Source organism: Pelophylax lessonae, assembly GCF_965119305.1.
Source record: "Pelophylax lessonae genome assembly, chromosome: 11".
Taxonomy (NCBI): domain Eukaryota; kingdom Metazoa; phylum Chordata; class Amphibia; order Anura; family Ranidae; genus Pelophylax; species Pelophylax lessonae.
This window is the reverse complement of record NC_138778.1, coordinates 60024769-60044467: the sequence shown is the minus strand read 5'-3', so window position 1 is coordinate 60044467 and position 19699 is coordinate 60024769.

The following is a 19699-nucleotide window of genomic DNA, read 5'->3' as shown; positions in this document are numbered from 1 at the left end:
CTGGGTAAATTGTCTGTCAATAGGAGATACTGTATCTAGATAGGAGCTCTATTGCCAAGTGAAGAAGCAGGGGAGATAGGATAATCCCTGCTGTGTGCCCTTCTTATGATGTATTCAGGGAAACAGGAAACAAGGAGTATGCACTCTGGCCTTCAGAGAAACATTTTTCTTTGTCAAAGTTGGTATTGAGTTAAGTTTCCCACTCGCTGAGATAAGCATTAGCCTGTGGTCATGGAGAGAAGTAGGTTGTTCAGGAAAGATATAAGGTGATATGATGTACTTTCAACATAGCATTGGGTTTCCAGAATGGTCAATGAAGATCACCATGAAATATCAATGACAGATGAGTGAAAACAATATATACAAAGTATATACCACACGCCAAAGGTAGGATTCCAGATGGATAAATAAATAAATTACCAGATGAATGTATTTAGGAGAAATTAACAGAAAAGCAGCTGCTGTACAATAAAAGATGTATGTAAAAATTGGACTTTTAAAGGAAAGACCACATACAGCGCTTGCTAACTATAGGTTAAATAAATAAATACGTGAAGATGTCCAATATTAGTGAAATCAAATACATAAATGACTCAATAAAAAGGTACCAGATAAAATATAAAATCCACAGCAAAACCAATAAAAGTTGGTAAAAATTAAAATATTATATATCATGAAAAAGTGACGATGTGCTCAAATTATATCCCTTTGTGCATGAGTGGCTGTGACATAAATATAGATATATCAAACAATAAATATTTGCATGTGCAGTACATGTATTATTGCAGTACAAAATGAATTAAAATGAAGCAGTCCAAGATTAGATAGTGACTTAGTGCTCAGGAATAAATATTGTCCTTAGTGAGAGTGGTTCTTCACGATTGGAAGGTGCAACTGCTGTGATTTGATTGGCTACGGTGTTGATTCCTTCTCCCAAGTGAATGTAAGAATTGGATCACTTACCGAATGTAGTGGGTCTCATATGCCATATGACATTAAGACCTTTCACGCTTTGGTGGCCTCCTGGGCCAAAAAGGGTTCCCCTTTAGGCGGTCCTATGGAATGGTATAGCTCCTATGGACTCCGGGGTACAGCAACCCAGTGCAAATAAGGAGGAGAAGAAAGAAAGCTCCCAATAGCGTAATAAAGTCTGTATTAAAGTTTATTACCCATATTTAGGGTTCCGAAAATGAAGACAAAGTAAAAAACACTCCCTGGTGGTCAGCGGTGCGGGCTGCGCGTCCTCCTCGCGGAATCAACGGGCTTACTTCCGGCTTGCGTTCCACTCAGGGTAGAATGATGACGCTATGCGGTCCAAGCTGACGCGTTTCGTCACATCCGGTGACACAAATGGTGAAAACACTGATAGGGGTTCATAGGCGTGCACACAGGGTGTGCCAGGTGTGCCTGGTAACCCTGTGTGGTGCAGATTCCCCCTGTTTAGACCCCTGATATTACACTAAAGGACCTTAACAGGGCTACCTAAAAAATTGTAAAAAAATAATAGAAAACTAAAAACTACTGGCACTGTCTTGCTGACACCAATCTCTGCCCTACTGACACCATCCATTGCTCTGCTGACAGCTTCAGTATACTGTATATACACATGCACACACACACAAATATGTTTGAGCTTTGGAGTGCGCACCCCAATGCAATAAGCTGTGCACACCTATGTAGGGGTTATAAACTTCCCTTGCTCTATCCAAAAAGAACCAAAAAAAAAGTTTTGCCTATAGTTCTACTTTAAGTGGAAAAGCAAGTAACCGAACTCTTGTTCCCCTATTCACTCACACATCTTTTGTTAGTTAACCACCTCCCACCCGGGCCATTGTAGATATACGGCCGGGCGGGAGTCTCGTCCTTCTGAATGGACGTTCCGGAACGTCCTTCAGAAGGAGAGAGATCGCGCCGCCGCGGGCACGCGCATCGGCGCGATCTCGATGTGTCTGTGTCCCTCGGACACAGAGCAACATCATTCGGCAGGATGGCCCTGTGATTGGCCCTCCTGATCACATGACGGCTGTGTCCAATCACAGCCATCATGTAATGTAAATAGAGCCGTTGTAACGGCTTCGATCTCTTCTCCTCCTGACAAATCCTGTCAGTGAGGAGAAGAGGGATGATCGGTGCTGCTGCGGGGGTGATCAGTGAGTATTTCTAATTACTCACTGATCACAGGGGGGTCTGTGCTGGTAATCAGAACATTGATTACCAGTGCAGCCCTGGGGGGGGGAGGGGTGCCACTAAGCCACCAGGGATGCCCCACCATGGCTACCAGGGATGCCCATCATGGCTACCAGGGATGGCAAGCAGGGCTCAGAGAGCCCCCCAGTGCCCTCCCTATCAGTGTTGCCCACCAATGCCATCTATCAGTGCTGCCCACCAGTGCCGTTATTGCCATCTATCAGTGCCGCCCACCAGTGCCCATTATTGCCCACCAGTGCTGCCTATCAGTGCCCATCAGTGCCCCCCATCAGTGTCGATCAGTGCCACCCATCAGTGCCGATCAGTGCCGATCATTGCCGCCCAACAGTGCCACCTATCAGTGCCCATCAGTGCCGCCAATCAGTGCCCATCAGTGCTGCCTATCAGTGCCCATCAGCGCTGCCTATCAGTGCCCACCAATGCTGCATATCAGTGCTATCTATCAGTGCCACATATCAGTGCCCATCAGTGCTGCATATCAGTGCTACCTATCAGTGCCCATCAGTGCTGCATATCAGTGCCACCCCATCAGTGCCACCCCATCAGTGCCACCCCATCAGTGTCTCCTCATCAGTGCCTGTCAGTGCGGCATCATCAGTGCAGGAAAAAACATATCTATTTACAAAATTTTATAACCTAAACAAAAATAACTTTTTTTTTTTTTTCAAACTTTTCAGTCTTTTTTTATTTGTGCACCAAAAAAAAAAAAACCTGGCGGTGATCAAATACCACCAAAAGAAAGCTCTATTTGTGGGGAAAAAATGACACAAATTTGGTTTAGGTACAGCGTTGCATGACCACGCAATTGTCATTCAAATTGCAACAGCGCTAAAAGCTGAAAATTGGTCTGGGAAGGAAGGGGGTTTAAGTGCCCAGTATTGAGGTGGTTAAAAAAAAGTGTCTATGTGCACTAAAGTTTATTTTAGTGTATTTTTACTAAAAATATGTTTGATAAATAGTCGTGCAAATATGCAATGTAAAAACTTGCAATGATAATTTTTTTTTCTACTCTCAGAAAATATCCAATGTTGGGGGCTCTAAGCAATTTTCAGGCCTAAAATGTGCATTTTAAAATGCTCTGGAAGCTAAAGAAATAAAGGTTACTATTTTGTAATATTTTTTTTATTTTAGGCAGCACTTTCACAGCAATGCCAAAGGTCCACAACTAATGGGGATTAACCACTTCTGGACCGGAAGGTTTTACCCCCTCAATGACCAGGCCATTTTTTGCGATACGGCACTGCGTTACTTTACCTGACGTTCGTGCAACGCTTTTCTCAAATAAAATTTATGTCCTTTTCCCCCCACAAATAGAGCTTTCTTTTGGTAGTATTTGATCACCGCTGTGGTTTTTATTTTTTGCGCTATAAATAAAAAAATGTGACAATTCTGAAAAAAAAAAAAAACAATATATTTTACTTTCTGCTATAAAATACAGCCAAAAAAAATAAATCTAATTTTTTTTTCATCATTTTAGGCCAATATGTATTCTGCCACATTTTTTGGTAAAAAAAAATAAAAAATCCCAATAAGTGTATGTTGATTGTTTTATGCAAAGGTTCTCATGTCAACAAACTAGGGGATATGGTTATGGCATTTATATATATTTATTTTTTTACTAGTAATGGCAGCAATCAGCGATTTTTAGCGGGAATGCGACATTGATCGTATACCTAACTTACACTTTTGAGGAGACCAGTGTCATTACTACAGTACTCAGTGCTACAAATATTTACTGTACTAATGACACTGGCAGGGAAGGGGTTAACATGATCAATGGGTTAAGTGTGTCCCTAGGGCAGTGAAGGCGAACCTTGGCACCCCAGATGTTTTGGAACTACATTTCCCATGATGCTCATGCGCTCTGCCGTGTCGTTGAGCATCATGGGAAATGTAGTTCCAAAACACCTGGGCTGCCACGGTTCACCATCACTGCCCTAGGGGGTGCTTTCTAACTGTGTGGGGGATGGACTCACTGGATGTACACAGAGACCTGTTTTCCTGAGTAGCAGGAACACATGATCCCTGTGTTCATCCGTGACAGAACGGCGGTCTGCCGTGTTTACATAATCAGACCGCCGTTCTGTCTCTATAGGGAGCGATCGCAGGTGGCTGGCGAACATCGCACCCGCTGGACCTGCTGATTGGCTACCCCTCTGGCCAATCAGCACGTGTTCCCCCACTGGCTATTGCACGAAGAGATGTACAGGTACGTTGATTCACGCAATAGCGCCGACCTGCCGCAGTAAAACTACGGCGGCTGGACGGCAAGTGGTGAATCATGGATTGTGATTGTTGGAAATTTGATGCAGTTCTTATGAACACAACATCATAACTAATGCAAGGCAGGTAATATGGTACCCAAGTAAAGGCTCTCTGTCTTAGTCATGTCTAACTGAAAGGGGTAAAGACTCTTCATAAATAAGTTAACCATAGCCTTATATAAGCTTTACCTTACTGCCCTTACTGAATTTGGAATCGATATTCATGTAATTGTTCCAAACATCTGTCATTACTTTCTGTTAAAGGAATTGCTGACCCTTAATTCAGTGCTATGCACTCCTGACCATTAAATAAGGACAACATCTATTTTTAATAATGTTGTTGCAATGCTTTTCTGCTGCTTTGACGTAGGTAGCGGCAGGTTTTCAGTAAGCAATCAGAAATATGAAAAGGCATTTTTTTTTACACTGCCTTAGTGATCCCAAAAAAATGAAATCGTAAGCAGAAAAAATGACTAGATATAGTCCATATAATGAAATTATGGACAAACATGAGTAGTAATTGATTTTGTTATATATCTCTGTCAATTTCATAGCTTGATTATTTCATGTCCTGGCTCAGAAACTTTACTCACAATTGTTTTCTCTTTAATCTTTTTTTATTTATTTATTTATATATTTTGCATTCATAAGTGTCAGCTGGCTATTACAAGAACAGTCCTTCACTGGAGACATGCCATCTTGCCTGCCAATTGATTGTCTCTTGCAATGTGCTGACTTCTGTGGCTGTAACATACACTAGCAGGCAAAAAAATAAAACACATACACATATCATAAAGGGAGTCAAAGCCCAGAGGGATCCAAGCACAGTCATGCTTGCTATGTACATTATTATATTATTATCATATGGGATTTATATAGCGTCAACAGCACTTTACAGTATAAAGGGAGGCAATACATCAACAATACATTTCAATACATGAGTGTTGGGAGAGCCCTGCTCCTGGGAGCTTACAATCTAATAGGGAGATAACTGCATTATAATATCCATTCTCCCATTTAGAAATAAAAACTCTGTAAGACAGGGCCAAATCTAGGGGGTCGCTGGGGTGAGCTGTGCACCCCAGATTTCAGTTGCAAAGAAAAGAGTGCCCAGATGGGACTTCAATTAAGGTGCACGCAATAGTCACTACTTTGGAATAATGAATGTATGAATATCAACAAGTGTATGACCCAAGTGGGGACCCCACTTGGGTCATAAACTTGTTGATATGTTATACTTGCTGGCTATTTTATAAAATGTGCACTATTGTCCTTGAGTCCCCGTTCACACGGGGGCGACCTGTGAGGCGACCTGGTCGCCTTCCATAGGGAAGCTGCGGACCCGTTCTAATAGGAGCGACACAAGTCGCTCCGACTTAGAAAAAGGGTCCGGAGCTTCTTTGGGGCGACCCGGAGCGACCGTCATAGACTTCAATGTTATGAAGTCCGTGCCGGCCACTCCAAGGTCGCGGCGCGCTGCTCGCACCACGACCTCGGAGGTCGCCCCCCCAGTCGGATCGCCCCAGTGTGAACGGGGCCTGACAGGCTTACATAAATATTTACTCCTGATGAGTGGGCCAACAGACCCACGAAACGCGTCAAGTTTTCTACAAGATATTCTGTTGAGTTTTAATCCAAGACATTCTACTCATGTATTACCGCTACATATGCCTTGCATGGATGCTCATTGGCCTGTGCAATAACCATTATACTTTTATTGTATGTTTTTACTCAATTAAAGCTATATACTAAGTCTATTGCTTCATATGTATGTTGCTCTGTAATCCTGTCATGTTGATCATGTTTTGTATTAATATCTTGACATCTGTTACTTTTCGGTACTTGTTCATATTTAGTTATGTTTTTATAATAAACTAATACATTCATTATTCCATAGTAGTGACTATTGCGTGCACCTCAATTAAAGTCCCATCTGGGCACTCTTTTCTTTGCATTTGAATTAGGGATGGAGGTGCACACAATGGCTAGTGTCAGACCATTCCCCCTTTCTTTCCAGATTTCAGTTGTGCCCTCCCAGGACCAGTGATGTAGGTATCTGGATGTTGCATGGCAGCACAGTACCACCGCATCACATTTTTCCTTTCTATAGTGCAGAGGGGGGGGGGCAGGATGCACGGCATTATGCGTTGCTATGCTGCTGGCACCTGTCTGCCCTGTACCATGGAAATAGATGTCGCTGATCCAGAGTGGGAATTCAACCCTGCTCCCTTCCAGACCTGCTCTGCCCCTGCCATGACGCTGTAGCCAAGGTGAGGATTTGAAGGCAGGACTTTGTTGTGAGGTGGAATGACTCTAATTTGATGGGGCCAGACTCTGATGTGATAAGGGCTGACTCTGATGTGAAGGTGGGAATCTAGTGTGAAGGGGGGTAAATCAGACGTAATGGGGGCTGATTCTGATATAATGGGGGACTCTGATGTAAGGGAGATTTGAAGGTGTGTTGATAGTAAGCCCCCCTGACTTTTTTTTTTTACTGCACCCCCACTGGTTAGATTCAGCCCTGCTTTAAGGGCCCCTTTACATGTGTGGTAGTATTTACTGTTCTTGATAGGTGGTATATTGCTTCCTTAACGCCTGTTTTAACCAGTGACAGCCTGCTACAGCACAGTTGCAATGCTATCCCATTCACTTGAATGGGTCATATCTGGTGGTGGTGCTGCCTGCCAAATGCGAAAAGCTGTATTAGTTTCACCGCCTCGTGTCACAACTGTGCTAACATGTGGCTCAGCAGTTGGAGGGAGGTAAAACCACGAGGAGTAACAGCTGTTTTGCTTTATCTGATCCTGCTGATTGTGCCCACGAGTGTCCCCTCTTTGTGACATCATCAAACTGTGCACTCTGCAACCGTTGGACAGTCAATAGGAAGTCTCCATGTCACCCAGGCAGTGAAGAGTATTTGGAACCTGGTGTGTCCCATAACCAAAGGTTTATGTACGTACTTTGGATTTTTAGCTTAGGATATTTTGCAACTAACTCAGCGATTGGTTAGGAGGTCAAAGGGTGTGTGTGGGGGGGGGGGGGGAGGGCATTGATGTTTGAAGAGAAGCTGATCGGACCCAAACAGGGACGCACCGGACCCCTGCTGTGAGCCGTTTCGCATGGAGGTGTGAATCCAGCCTAAAAGCATTTCAAATTCATATAATGTACGTATTGACTTGGCATCAGGTACTGTATTCTCCTGTACAGCAGTACTTAGACTGTAAAAGAGGCAAGGAAGATGCTGACAGTAGTAAAGAGCATAGGGATGAGTTCTTCAGTCTGCTGCTTCTTCTTTAGGGCTCTTTCACACGGAGCGGACCGCATTGCAATTCGCTCCGGCACTTTTTTTTTTTCACGGAGCGGATGACATTTGTGTCATCCGCTCCGTATGTCCGCATATCATCTCATCCGTTTGCGGATGATATACGGACATAATGTAAGTCTATGGGCATTGCGGCTTTCAGCGGATGACACCGCTGACATCCGATTTTGCATCCGTTCCGTTTTTTAAACGGAACAAAAATAGGGTTCTGTTCCGTTCCAAAAAATGGAACAGAACTGAAAGGATGAAAAACGGATGTCAGCGGATGGTCATCCGCAATCCCATAGACATTCATTATGTCTGTATATCATCCGCAAAAAAATAGGATGATTTACGGACATGCGGAATGCCCGTGTGAAAGGGCCCTTAGGCCTCATGCACACTGGACATTTTTACAGCTGCTGTTTTTGACGTTAGACGTTTTTTTTTCTGCAACCAGTAAACCCCCCCAGCATATTATCCTATGTGTACATAGGCTGTTATCAGCATTTTTTGGCAGGGGCGTATTCTGGCTGGAAAAAAAAAAACAGAACTAGTGGGTTTTAAGAGGCGTTTTTAAGCTGTAAAAATGCTCTAACTCTGATAAAAGTTTAAAAACGCTGAAAAATTGCCAAAAAACGCAGAAAAATTGGGCTATTCTGTGTTTTTTTTTTATGTTTTTGAGCCATAAGCTTTTGCGGGAGTATAGTTTTGCTAAAAAATGCTACAGCTGAAAAAAGCTACTGCAAAAAAGCTAAAAAACTCCTTCTACAGCTATAGCTTTCTACTGACGTTTTGATAACGTCCATTGTGCATGAGGCCTTACTGGCCTGTCACAGGTTGGGGACAGCGAGGTGACCTGGCTGTGTAGCCCAGCTGCAAAAGAGAAAAGTCAAATACCAGGATGGCTGTGCACAGGCCAAATGTACAGAAATGCAAATCCTTTACCAAGCATAACAGCCCGTTTACAGTATATATTTAGCTGTTTGCCCTGGAGTTCAGCTTTAAACAGGTAAACTACAGGCACACCTAAGCAGGCATATCCCGTAGCTGATGTAACAGCAGAAAAAAATGAAAACTAAGCATACCTCTGTTTAATAAAAAAAACAAAACAAAAAAAAAAAAAAAAAACTTTATTACTGCTGCTTAAAAAAAAAACATTTTGGTTCATTTTTTGCATTGAAGAGGGCTTTGGGTCTTTTTTAGGCTTCATTTAAAGTAAAGCAGGGTGAGCACACCCTCAGTGTAAAATAATTTTTGGTCTCTTTTTAACCACTTCAGGAAGATTTACACCCCTGCATGACCAGGCCATTTTTTGCGATACAGGACTGCGCTATTTTAACTGAAAATTGCGCAGTCGTGCGATGCTGTACCCAAATAAAAAATTTTTCCCACAAATAGAGCTTTTTTTTTGGTGGTATTTGATCACCTTTTGGTGTGTTTTTTTTATTTTTTTACTCTATAAACAAAACAAAAAAAAGACAGAAATTTTTGAAAAAAACACAAAACAATATTTTTTACTTTCTGCTATAAAACATATCCAATAGCCAATATGTATTCTGCTACATATTTTTGGTAAAAAAAAAAAAAATCCCAATAAGCCTATATTGATTGGTTTGCACAAAAGTCTACAAACTATGGGATATTTTTATTTATTAATTTTTATTTATTTTTCACTAGTGATGGTGGCAATCAGCGACTTATACCAGGCCTGTGATATTGTGGGAAACAGTTGGGACACTAACTGACTCTTTTGACACTTTTTTGGGACCAGTGACACTAATACTGTATAGTGATCAGTGCAAAAAATATGCACTGGAAGGGGTTAACATCAGGGCCGATCAAAGGGTTAACTGTGCGCCTAGACACTGTTTGTATGTGTGGGTGTCAGGAACCATGAATCAGACTGAGACAAAAAATGCAGTAAAAATCCCACCTTTAATATAATGATAAAAAAACGGTACAGAACAGTAAATGTAGTCAAAACATAAGCCAGGGAACGGAAGCCAAAACGGGAAGTCAGATGAGCCAGTGATCAGGAAACCAGAAATCAGCATAGTCGGAGGCAGAGGAACAGTATCAGGAACCAGAAGGGACATCAGCGGGGGAAAGTTTTCCACAGGAACACAGCAGAGAAACTCCAGATATGTTGACCAACTAAAGGCAGAAAAGGAATGAGCAAGGCAGCTCAAATAGCCAGAAGAGGCTGGCTGAAGGCAGGACTGGCGAGCAGATAATGATAACCAGGTGAGCCACTGAGAAAACAATGAATGCTGACAATTATCCGACAGCTGAGCAGCCTGAGCACAGAGGAGAGAGCTGCTGAGGGAGATGATTTTACTAGGGGAAGGCATTGATCCATGTTCCTGCTTTGCAGGACCAAAGCATCAATGCCTTCCCTTCTAACAGAACGGCAATCTGCCTTGTTCACATAGGCAAGTCACTGTTCTGGCTCTCGGCACAATGATCAATATGTGCCGGTGGACATCAAGTCCATGGTACCCACAGATCAGCTCCCGCTGTGTGCATCACAGCTTAAACGGCTCACAGGTGGTACGCGTGCTCGCCTCAGACCCAAGAAAGTGTTGGATCACGCACTAGGTACGTGATCTGGCGCAGAGCAGCCACCCTGCTGCAGTATATGTACGGTGGGCGGTCCGCAAATGGTTAGGGCTAAAGTCTCAGATTTTACATAACCTATGCATACTTTTTTTCTGCCATTGTCAAGCTGGTCCAGTGATGTCACAGGCTGTGTGATATCATTCCCCCAAGGGGTGTGTCTATGACAGCCTGGGCTTAAATGAAGTGGGATAAATCATGACGCTGGTCATCAATCAACCTAGAAGAGGGCCAACGCTGGACATGAGAAAGAAGAGATCGGTCTGCGGGAGATAGAGCGAGAAGGGGAGCATTGAAATGCCAAGTTTTTTCGTTTTTTTTCTTTCTTTCTTTCTTTCTTTTTTTTTTTTATGATGGGCAATTAATTTGAATCAATATTCTTATACTGGAGTTCTACTTTATTTATGCATTCTATAAATCAAATTTGATTGGATTAAAAATTACTTGTATATATCAAACATCTACAGAAATATTTTCACTTTTTTTTTTTGCTTTGTAATTGCTAAGAACTGTCCAAAACATTTTTATGTGTTATAGCTTTAGTTAGCAAATCTCTCCAGGTACCATGCCTGTAATAGCAGGAATTTTCCCACAGGTTGCTCATTTTATTTGTTTCCAGCTAAAAGTATGGTTGCCTTCTTCCATGCTGAGTTGTGAGAGGTGTAATTCAGCTTCTGTTAAAAAGTATCATTTTTATTTCTTGTCTTCAAAAGTGTACAAGAGTGCATACGTCAAAGCAGTGTTATTCACTTGGTACAAAGTAAAATGCTAGCATATAGGAAAAAGTGGCTATAAAAGTAAAGCAATACAATAAGAAAAAGATAATTGTTTAAAAATAATAATGTGTTAGTGTGCTTTTACCTTGATTCTTGTGAAGGCATATGCGGATACTTTAATCAATCAGTTATTACCTGAAAATTGCTAAACAAGACATTTGCCATATATAACAAAGGATAATGATTCTTTATATTATATTTAGCTTGTCGTTTTGCAACTGAGAAATTGCCTAAAGTGGAACCAAACCTGCAATAAAAAAAATCAGAGCAAGCAGCTCTTTATTGCAGAAGAGACATGCTATGTTTCTTCAGCAATAAAACAAACTTACCTATCTTCTATGAAAGTGGGATTAAACTCAAGATTAGTGTTGAGCGAACACGGACTGTATTATTCGTGTTCGTACCGAATAATTGGATTTTTTTTACCCGAACACGGACACGGACACTTTACTGTATGTTCGGGTAAAAATCCGTGTTCGGTCGTTTTATTTCCGGGTTTTGCATGCTTTGGCGCTCTTTTCATGGCGGGCTTTCAACAGCCAATCAACAATCGTTTAACTGGTGTGCCTTAAGCCATCCCAGCCATGCCTGCAAATGTCTTAGTAGCTGTGATTGGCCGTCTGAAGCATGTGACCAAGTCTTTATAAGTTCGAAGCAGCCGCCGCAGCAGCGTCATTCTGCTGCTTAGCTAAGGGACAGAGCACACATCAATGTGCTGGCTGCTGATTAGGGAAAGATAGGCAGGAAAAAACCATTTGTGTCCGGATAGAATTGAGGGACAGGTCGGAGTGTTTAGGCAGGGCGAGTTGTAGGCATTTTAGGGATAGAGTCTGCTGAATTATAGGGTCAGTGTCTTCTACAAACTACAATCGATATTGCTGTGTGGGGGGTGGGGTGAATCTGCACTCAATCCTGATCTACGATCTCTTCTCAATCCTGTTAGGGACAGAGTCTGCTGAATTTTAGGGAAACTGTGTTCTACAAACTACAATCGATATTGCTGTGTGGTGTGGGATTGGAGATAGGCAGGTGTCAGTGATCCACATCCATTTTTCTGTGTGTGAGCTGCAGTGAACACAATCTTTTTGGGCTGCAGTGAACACAATCTTTTTGGGCTGCAGTGAACACAATCTTTTTGGGCTGCAGTGAACACAATCTTTTTGGGCTGCAGTGAACACAATCTTTTTGGGGTGCAGTGAACAAAATCTTTTTGGGGTGCAGTGAACACAATCCTTTTTGGTGTGCAGTGAACACAATCTTTGTGGGGTGCAGTGAACAAAATCCTTTGTGGGGTGCAGTGAACACAATCTTTTTGGGGTGCAGTGAACAAAATCCTTTTTGGGGTGCAGTGAACAACATCCTTTTTGGGGTGCAGTGAACACAATCTTTTTGGGGTGCAGTGAACAAAATCCTTTGTGGGGTGCAGTGAACACAATCTTTTTGGGGTGCAGTGAACACAATCTTTTTGGGGTGGAGTGAACAACATCCTTTTTGGGGTGCAGTGAACAAAATCCTTTTTGGGGTGCAGTGAACAAAATCATTTTTGGGGTGCAGTGAACACAATCTTTGTGGGGTGCAGTGAACACAATCTTTTTGGGGTGGAGTGAACAACATCCTTTTTGGGGTGCAGTGAACAACATCCTTTTTGGGGTGCAGTGAACACAATCTTTTTGGGGTGCAGTGAACACAATCTTTGTGGGGTACAGTGAACAGAATCTTTGTGGGGTGCAGTGAACACAATCTTTGGGGGGTACAGTGAACACAATCTTTTTGGGGTGCAGTGAACACAATCTTTGTGGGGTGCAGTGAACACAATCTTTTTGGGGTGGAGTGAACAAAATCATTTTTGGGGTGCAGTGAACAACATCCTTTTTGGGGTGCAGTGATCAAAATCCTTTTTGGGGTGCAGTGAACACAATCTTTTTGGGGTGCAGTGAACAAAATCCTTTGTGGGGTGCAGTGAAAAGAATCTTTGTGGGGTGCAGTGAACACAATCTTTGGGGGGGTACAGTGAACACAATCTTTTTGGGGTGCAGTGAACACAATCTTTGTGGGGTACAGTGAACAGAATCTTTGTGGGGTGCAGTGAACACAATCTTTGGGGGGTACAGTGAACACAATCTTTTTGGGGTGCAGTGAACACAATCTTTGGGGGGTACAGTGAACACAATCTTTTTGGGGTGCAGTGAACACAATCTTTGTGGGGTGCAGTGAACACAATCTTTGGGGGGGTACAGTGAACACAATCTTTTTGGGGTGCAGTGAACAACATCCTTTTAGGGTGCAGTGAACACAATCTTTGTGGGGTGCAGTGAACAACATCCTTTTAGGGTGCAGTGAACACAATCTTTGTGGGGTACAGTGAACAGAATCTTTGTGGGGTGCAGTGAACACAATCTTTGGGGGGTACAGTGAACACAATCTTTGTGAGGTGCAGTGAACACAATCTTTGTGGGGTGCAGTGAACACAATCATTGTGGGGTGCAGTGAACTCAATCTTTGTGGGGTACAGTGAACACAATCTCATACTTCTGAAGATTTGAGGGTGCTGCCTGTTCCATACTCCCCCTACTCCTCATCTAGCCTTTTAGGGGTACAAACAATAGTAATTGGGGCCTAGTGTGGTTGTGTACGTGTGATATACATACACTTTTTTTGGATCATATTTTCTATTCCGCTATTTAATCAAAAACCTTTGGGGATCAGTTAAATTGGGGGATAGTCTGTGTTGGTACGTGTGAGAGAGATCCACCTTTCCAAGTTGTTGGGGTTCATCTCATACTTCTGAAGGTTTGAGGGTGCTGCCTGTTCCATACTCCCCCTACTCCTAGCCTTTTAGGGGTACAAACAATAGTAATTGGGGCCTAGTGTGGTTGTGTACGTGTGATATACATACACTTTTTTTGGATCATATTTTCTATTCCGCTATTTAATCAAAAACCTTTGGGGATCAGTTAAATTGGGGGATAGTCTGTGTTGGTACGTGTGAGAGAGATCCACCTTTCCAAGTTGTTGGGGTTCATCTCATACTTCTGAAGGTTTGAGGGTGCTGCCTGTTCCATACCCCCCCTACTCCTCATCTAGCCTTTTAGGGGTACAAACAATAGTAATTGGGGCCTAGTGTGGTTGTGTACGTGTGATATACATACACTTTTTTTGGATCATATTTTCTATTCCGCTATTTAATCAAAAACCTTTGGGGATCAGTTAAATTGGGGGATAGTCTGTGTTGGTACGTGTGAGAGAGATCCACCTTTCCAAGTTGTTGGGGTTCATCTCATACTTCTGAAGGTTTGAGGGTGCTGCCTGTTCCATACTCCCCCTACTCCTCATCTAGCCTTTTAGGGGTACAAACAATAGTAATTGGGGCCCAGTGTGGTTGTGTACGTGTGATATACATACACTTTTTTTGGATCATATTTTCTATTCCGCTATTTACTCAAAAACCTTTGGGGATCAGTTAAATTGGGGGATAGTCTGTGTTGGTACGTGTGAGAGAGATCCACCTTTCCAAGTTGTTGGGGTTCATCTCATACTTCTGAAGGTTTGAGGGTGCTGCCTGTTCCATACTCCCCCTACTCCTCATCTAGCCTTTTAGGGGTACAAACAATAGTAATTGGGGCCCAGTGTGGTTGTGTACGTGTGATATACATACACTTTTTTTGGATCATATTTTCTATTCCGCTATTTAATCAAAAACCTTTGGGGATCAGTTAAATTGGGGGATAGTCTGTGTTGGTACGTGTGAGAGAGATCCACCTTTCCAAGTTGTTGGGGTTCATCTCATACTTCTGAAGGTTTGAGGGTGCTGCCTGTTCCATACCCCCCCTACTCCTCATCTAGCCTTTTAGGGGTACAAACAATAGTAATTGGGGCCTAGTGTGGTTGTGTACGTGTGATATACATACACTTTTTTTGGATCATATTTTCTATTCCGCTATTTAATCAAAAACCTTTGGGGATCAGTTAAATTGGGGGATAGTCTGTGTTGGTACGTGTGAGAGAGATCCACCTTTCCAAGTTGTTGGGGTTCATCTCATACTTCTGAAGATTTGAGGGTGCTGCCTGTTCCATACCCCCCCTACTCCTCATCTAGCCTTTTAGGGGTACAAACAATAGTAATTGGGGCCTAGTGTGGTTGTGTACGTGTGATATACATACACTTTTTTTGGATCATATTTTCTATTCCGCTATTTAATCAAAAACCTTTGGGGATCAGTTAAATTGGGGGATAGTCTGTGTTGGTACGTGTGAGAGAGATCCACCTTTCCAAGTTGTTGGGGTTCATCTCATACTTCTGAAGGTTTGAGGGTGCTGCCTGTTCCATACCCCCCCTACTCCTCATCTAGCCTTTTAGGGGTACAAACAATAGTAATTGGGGCCTAGTGTGGTTGTGTACGTGTGATATACATACACTTTTTTTGGATCATATTTTCTATTCCGCTATTTAATCAAAAACCTTTGGGGATCAGTTAAATTGGGGGATAGTCTGTGTTGGTACGTGTGAGAGAGATCCACCTTTCCAAGTTGTTGGGGTTCATCTCATACTTCTGAAGGTTTGAGGGTGCTGCCTGTTCCATACTCCCCCTACTCCTCATCTAGCCTTTTAGGGGTACAAACAATAGTAATTGGGGCCCAGTGTGGTTGTGTACGTGTTATATACATACACTTTTTTTGGATCATATTTTCTATTCCGCTATTTAATCAAAAACCTTTGGGGATCAGTTAAATTGGGGGATAGTCTGTGTTGGTACGTGTGAGAGAGATCCACCTTTCCAAGTTGTTGGGGTTCATCTCATACTTCTGAAGGTTTGAAGGTGCTGCCTGTTCCATACTCCCCCTACTCCTCATCTAGTCTTTTAGGGGTACAAACAATAGTAATTGAGGCCCAGTGTGGTTGTGTACGTGTGATATACATACACTTTTTTTGGATCATATTTTCTATTCCGCTATTTAATCAAAAACCTTTGGGGATCAGTTAAATTGGGGGATAGTCTGTGTTGGTACGTGTGAGAGAGATCCACCTTTCCAAGTTGTTGGGGTTCATCTCATACTTCTGAAGGTTTGAGGGTGCTGCCTGTTCCATACCCCCCCTACTCCTCATCTAGCCTTTTAGGGGTACAAACAATAGTAATTGGGGCCTAGTGTGGTTGTGTACGAGTGATATACATACACTTTTTTTGGATCATATTTTCTATTCCGCTATTTAATCAAAAACCTTTGGGGATCAGTTAAATTGGGGGATAGTCTGTGTTGGTACGTGTGAGAGAGATCCACCTTTCCAAGTTGTTGGGGTTCATCTCATACTTCTGAAGGTTTGAGGGTGCTGCCTGTTCCATACCCCCCCTACTCCTCATCTAGCCTTTTAGGGGTACAAACAATAGTAATTGGGGCCTAGTGTGGTTGTGTACGTGTGATATACATACACTTTTTTTGGATCATATTTTCTATTCCGCTATTTAATCATAAACCTTTGGGGATCAGTTAAATTGGGGGATAGTCTGTGTTGGTACGTGTGAGAGAGATCCACCTTTCCAAGTTGTTGGGGTTCATCTCATACTTCTGAAGGTTTGAGGGTGCTGCCTGTTCCATACTCCCCCTACTCCTCATCTAGCCTTTTAGGGGTACAAACAATAGTAATTGGGGCCTAGTGTGGTTGTGTACGTGTGATATACATACACTTTTTTTGGATCATATTTTCTATTCCGCTATTTAATCAAAAACCTTTGGGGATCAGTTAAATTGGGGGATAGTCTGTGTTGGTACGTGTGAGAGAGATCCACCTTTCCAAGTTGTTGGGGTTCATCTCATACTTCTGAAGGTTTGAGGGTGCTGCCTGTTCCATACTCCCCCTACTCCTCATCTAGCCTTTTAGGGGTACAAACAATAGTAATTGGGGCCCAGTGTGGTTGTGTACGTGTGATATACATACACTTTTTTTGGATCATATTTTCTATTCCGCTATTTAATCAAAAACCTTTGGGGATCAGTTAAATTGGGGGATAGTCTGTGTTGGTACGTGTGAGAGAGATCCACCTTTCCAAGTTGTTGGGGTTCATCTCATACTTCTGAAGGTTTGAGGGTGCTGCCTGTTCCATACTCCCCCTACTCCTCATCTAGCCTTTTAGGGGTACAAACAATAGTAATTGGGGCCTAGTGTGGTTGTGTACGTGTGATATACATACACTTTTTTTGGATCATATTTTCTATTCCGCTATTTAATCAAAAACCTTTGGGGATCAGTTAAATTGGGGGATAGTCTGTGTTGGTACGTGTGAGAGAGATCCACCTTTCCAAGTTGTTGGGGTTCATCTCATACTTCTGAAGGTTTGAGGGTGCTGCCTGTTCCATACCCCCCCTACTCCTCATCTAGCCTTTTAGGGGTACAAACAATAGTAATTGGGGCCTAGTGTGGTTGTGTACGTGTGATATACATACACTTTTTTTGGATCATATTTTCTATTCCGCTATTTAATCAAAAACCTTTGGGGATCAGTTAAATTGGGGGATAGTCTGTGTTGGTACGTGTGAGAGAGATCCACCTTTCCAAGTTGTTGGGGTTCATCTCATACTTCTGAAGGTTTGAGGGTGCTGCCTGTTCCATACTCCCCCTACTCCTCATCTAGCCTTTTAGGGGTACAAACAATAGTAATTGGGGCCTAGTGTGGTTGTGTACGTGTGATATACATACACTTTTTTTGGATCATATTTTCTATTCCGCTATTTAATCAAAAACCTTTGGGGATCAGTTAAATTGGGGGATAGTCTGTGTTGGTACGTGTGAGAGAGATCCACCTTTCCAAGTTGTTGGGGTTCATCTCATACTTCTGAAGGTTTGAGGGTGCTGCCTGTTCCATACCCCCCCTACTCCTCATCTAGCCTTTTAGGGGTACAAACAATAGTAATTGGGGCCTAGTGTGGTTGTGTACGTGTGATATACATACACTTTTTTTGGATCATATTTTCTATTCCGCTATTTAATCAAAAACCTTTGGGGATCAGTTAAATTGGGGGATAGTCTGTGTTGGTACGTGTGAGAGAGATCCACCTTTCCAAGTTGTTGGGGTTCATCTCATACTTCTGAAGGTTTGAGGGTGCTGCCTGTTCCATACTCCCCCTACTCCTCATCTAGCCTTTTAGGGGTACAAACAATAGTAATTGGGGCCCAGTGTGGTTGTGTACGTGTGATATACATACACTTTTTTTGGATCATATTTTCTATTCCGCTATTTAATCAAAAACCTTTGGGGATCAGTTAAATTGGGGGATAGTCTGTGTTGGTACGTGTGAGAGAGATCCACCTTTCCAAGTTGTTGGGGTTCATCTCATACTTCTGAAGGTTTGAGGGTGCTGCCTGTTCCATACTCCCCCTACTCCTCATCTAGCCTTTTAGGGGTACAAACAATAGTAATTGGGGCCCAGTGTGGTTGTGTACGTGTGATATACATACACTTTTTTTGGATCATATTTTCTATTCCGCTATTTAATCAAAAACCTTTGGGGATCAGTTAAATTGGGGGATAGTCTGTGTTGGTACGTGTGAGAGAGATCCACCTTTCCAAGTTGTTGGGGTTCATCTCATACTTCTGAAGGTTTGAGGGTGCTGCCTGTTCCATACCCCCCCTACTCCTCATCTAGCCTTTTAGGGGTACAAACAATAGTAATTGGGGCCTAGTGTGGTTGTGTACGTGTGATATACATACACTTTTTTTGGATCATATTTTCTATTCCGCTATTTAATCAAAAACCTTTGGGGATCAGTTAAATTGGGGGATAGTCTGTGTTGGTACGTGTGAGAGAGATCCACCTTTCCAAGTTGTTGGGGTTCATCTCATACTTCTGAAGGTTTGAGGGTGCTGCCTGTTCCATACCCCCCCTACTCCTCATCTAGCCTTTTAGGGGTACAAACAATAGTAATTGGGGCCTAGTGTGGTTGTGTACGTGTGATATACATACACTTTTTTTGGATCATATTTTCTATTCCGCTATTTAATCAAAAACCTTTGGGGATCAGTTAAATTGGGGGATAGTCTGTGTTGGTACGTGTGAGAGAGATCCACCTTTCCAAGTTGTTGGGGTTCATCTCATACTTCTGAAGGTTTGAGGGTGCTGCCTGTTCCATACTCCCCCTACTCCTCATCTAGCCTTTTAGGGGTACAAACAATAGTAATTGGGGCCTAGTGTGGTTGTGTACGTGTGATATACATACACTTTTTTTGGATCATATTTTCTATTCCGCTATTTAATCAAAAACCTTTGGGGATCAGTTAAATTGGGGGATAGTCTGTGTTGGTACGTGTGAGAGAGATCCACCTTTCCAAGTTGTTGGGGTTCATCTCATACTTCTGAAGGTTTGAGGGTGCTGCCTGTTCCATACCCCCCCTACTCCTCATCTAGCCTTTTAGGGGTACAAACAATAGTAATTGGGGCCTAGTGTGGTTGTGTACGTGTGATATACATACACTTTTTTTGGATCATATTTTCTATTCCGCTATTTAATCAAAAACCTTTGGGGATCAGTTAAATTGGGG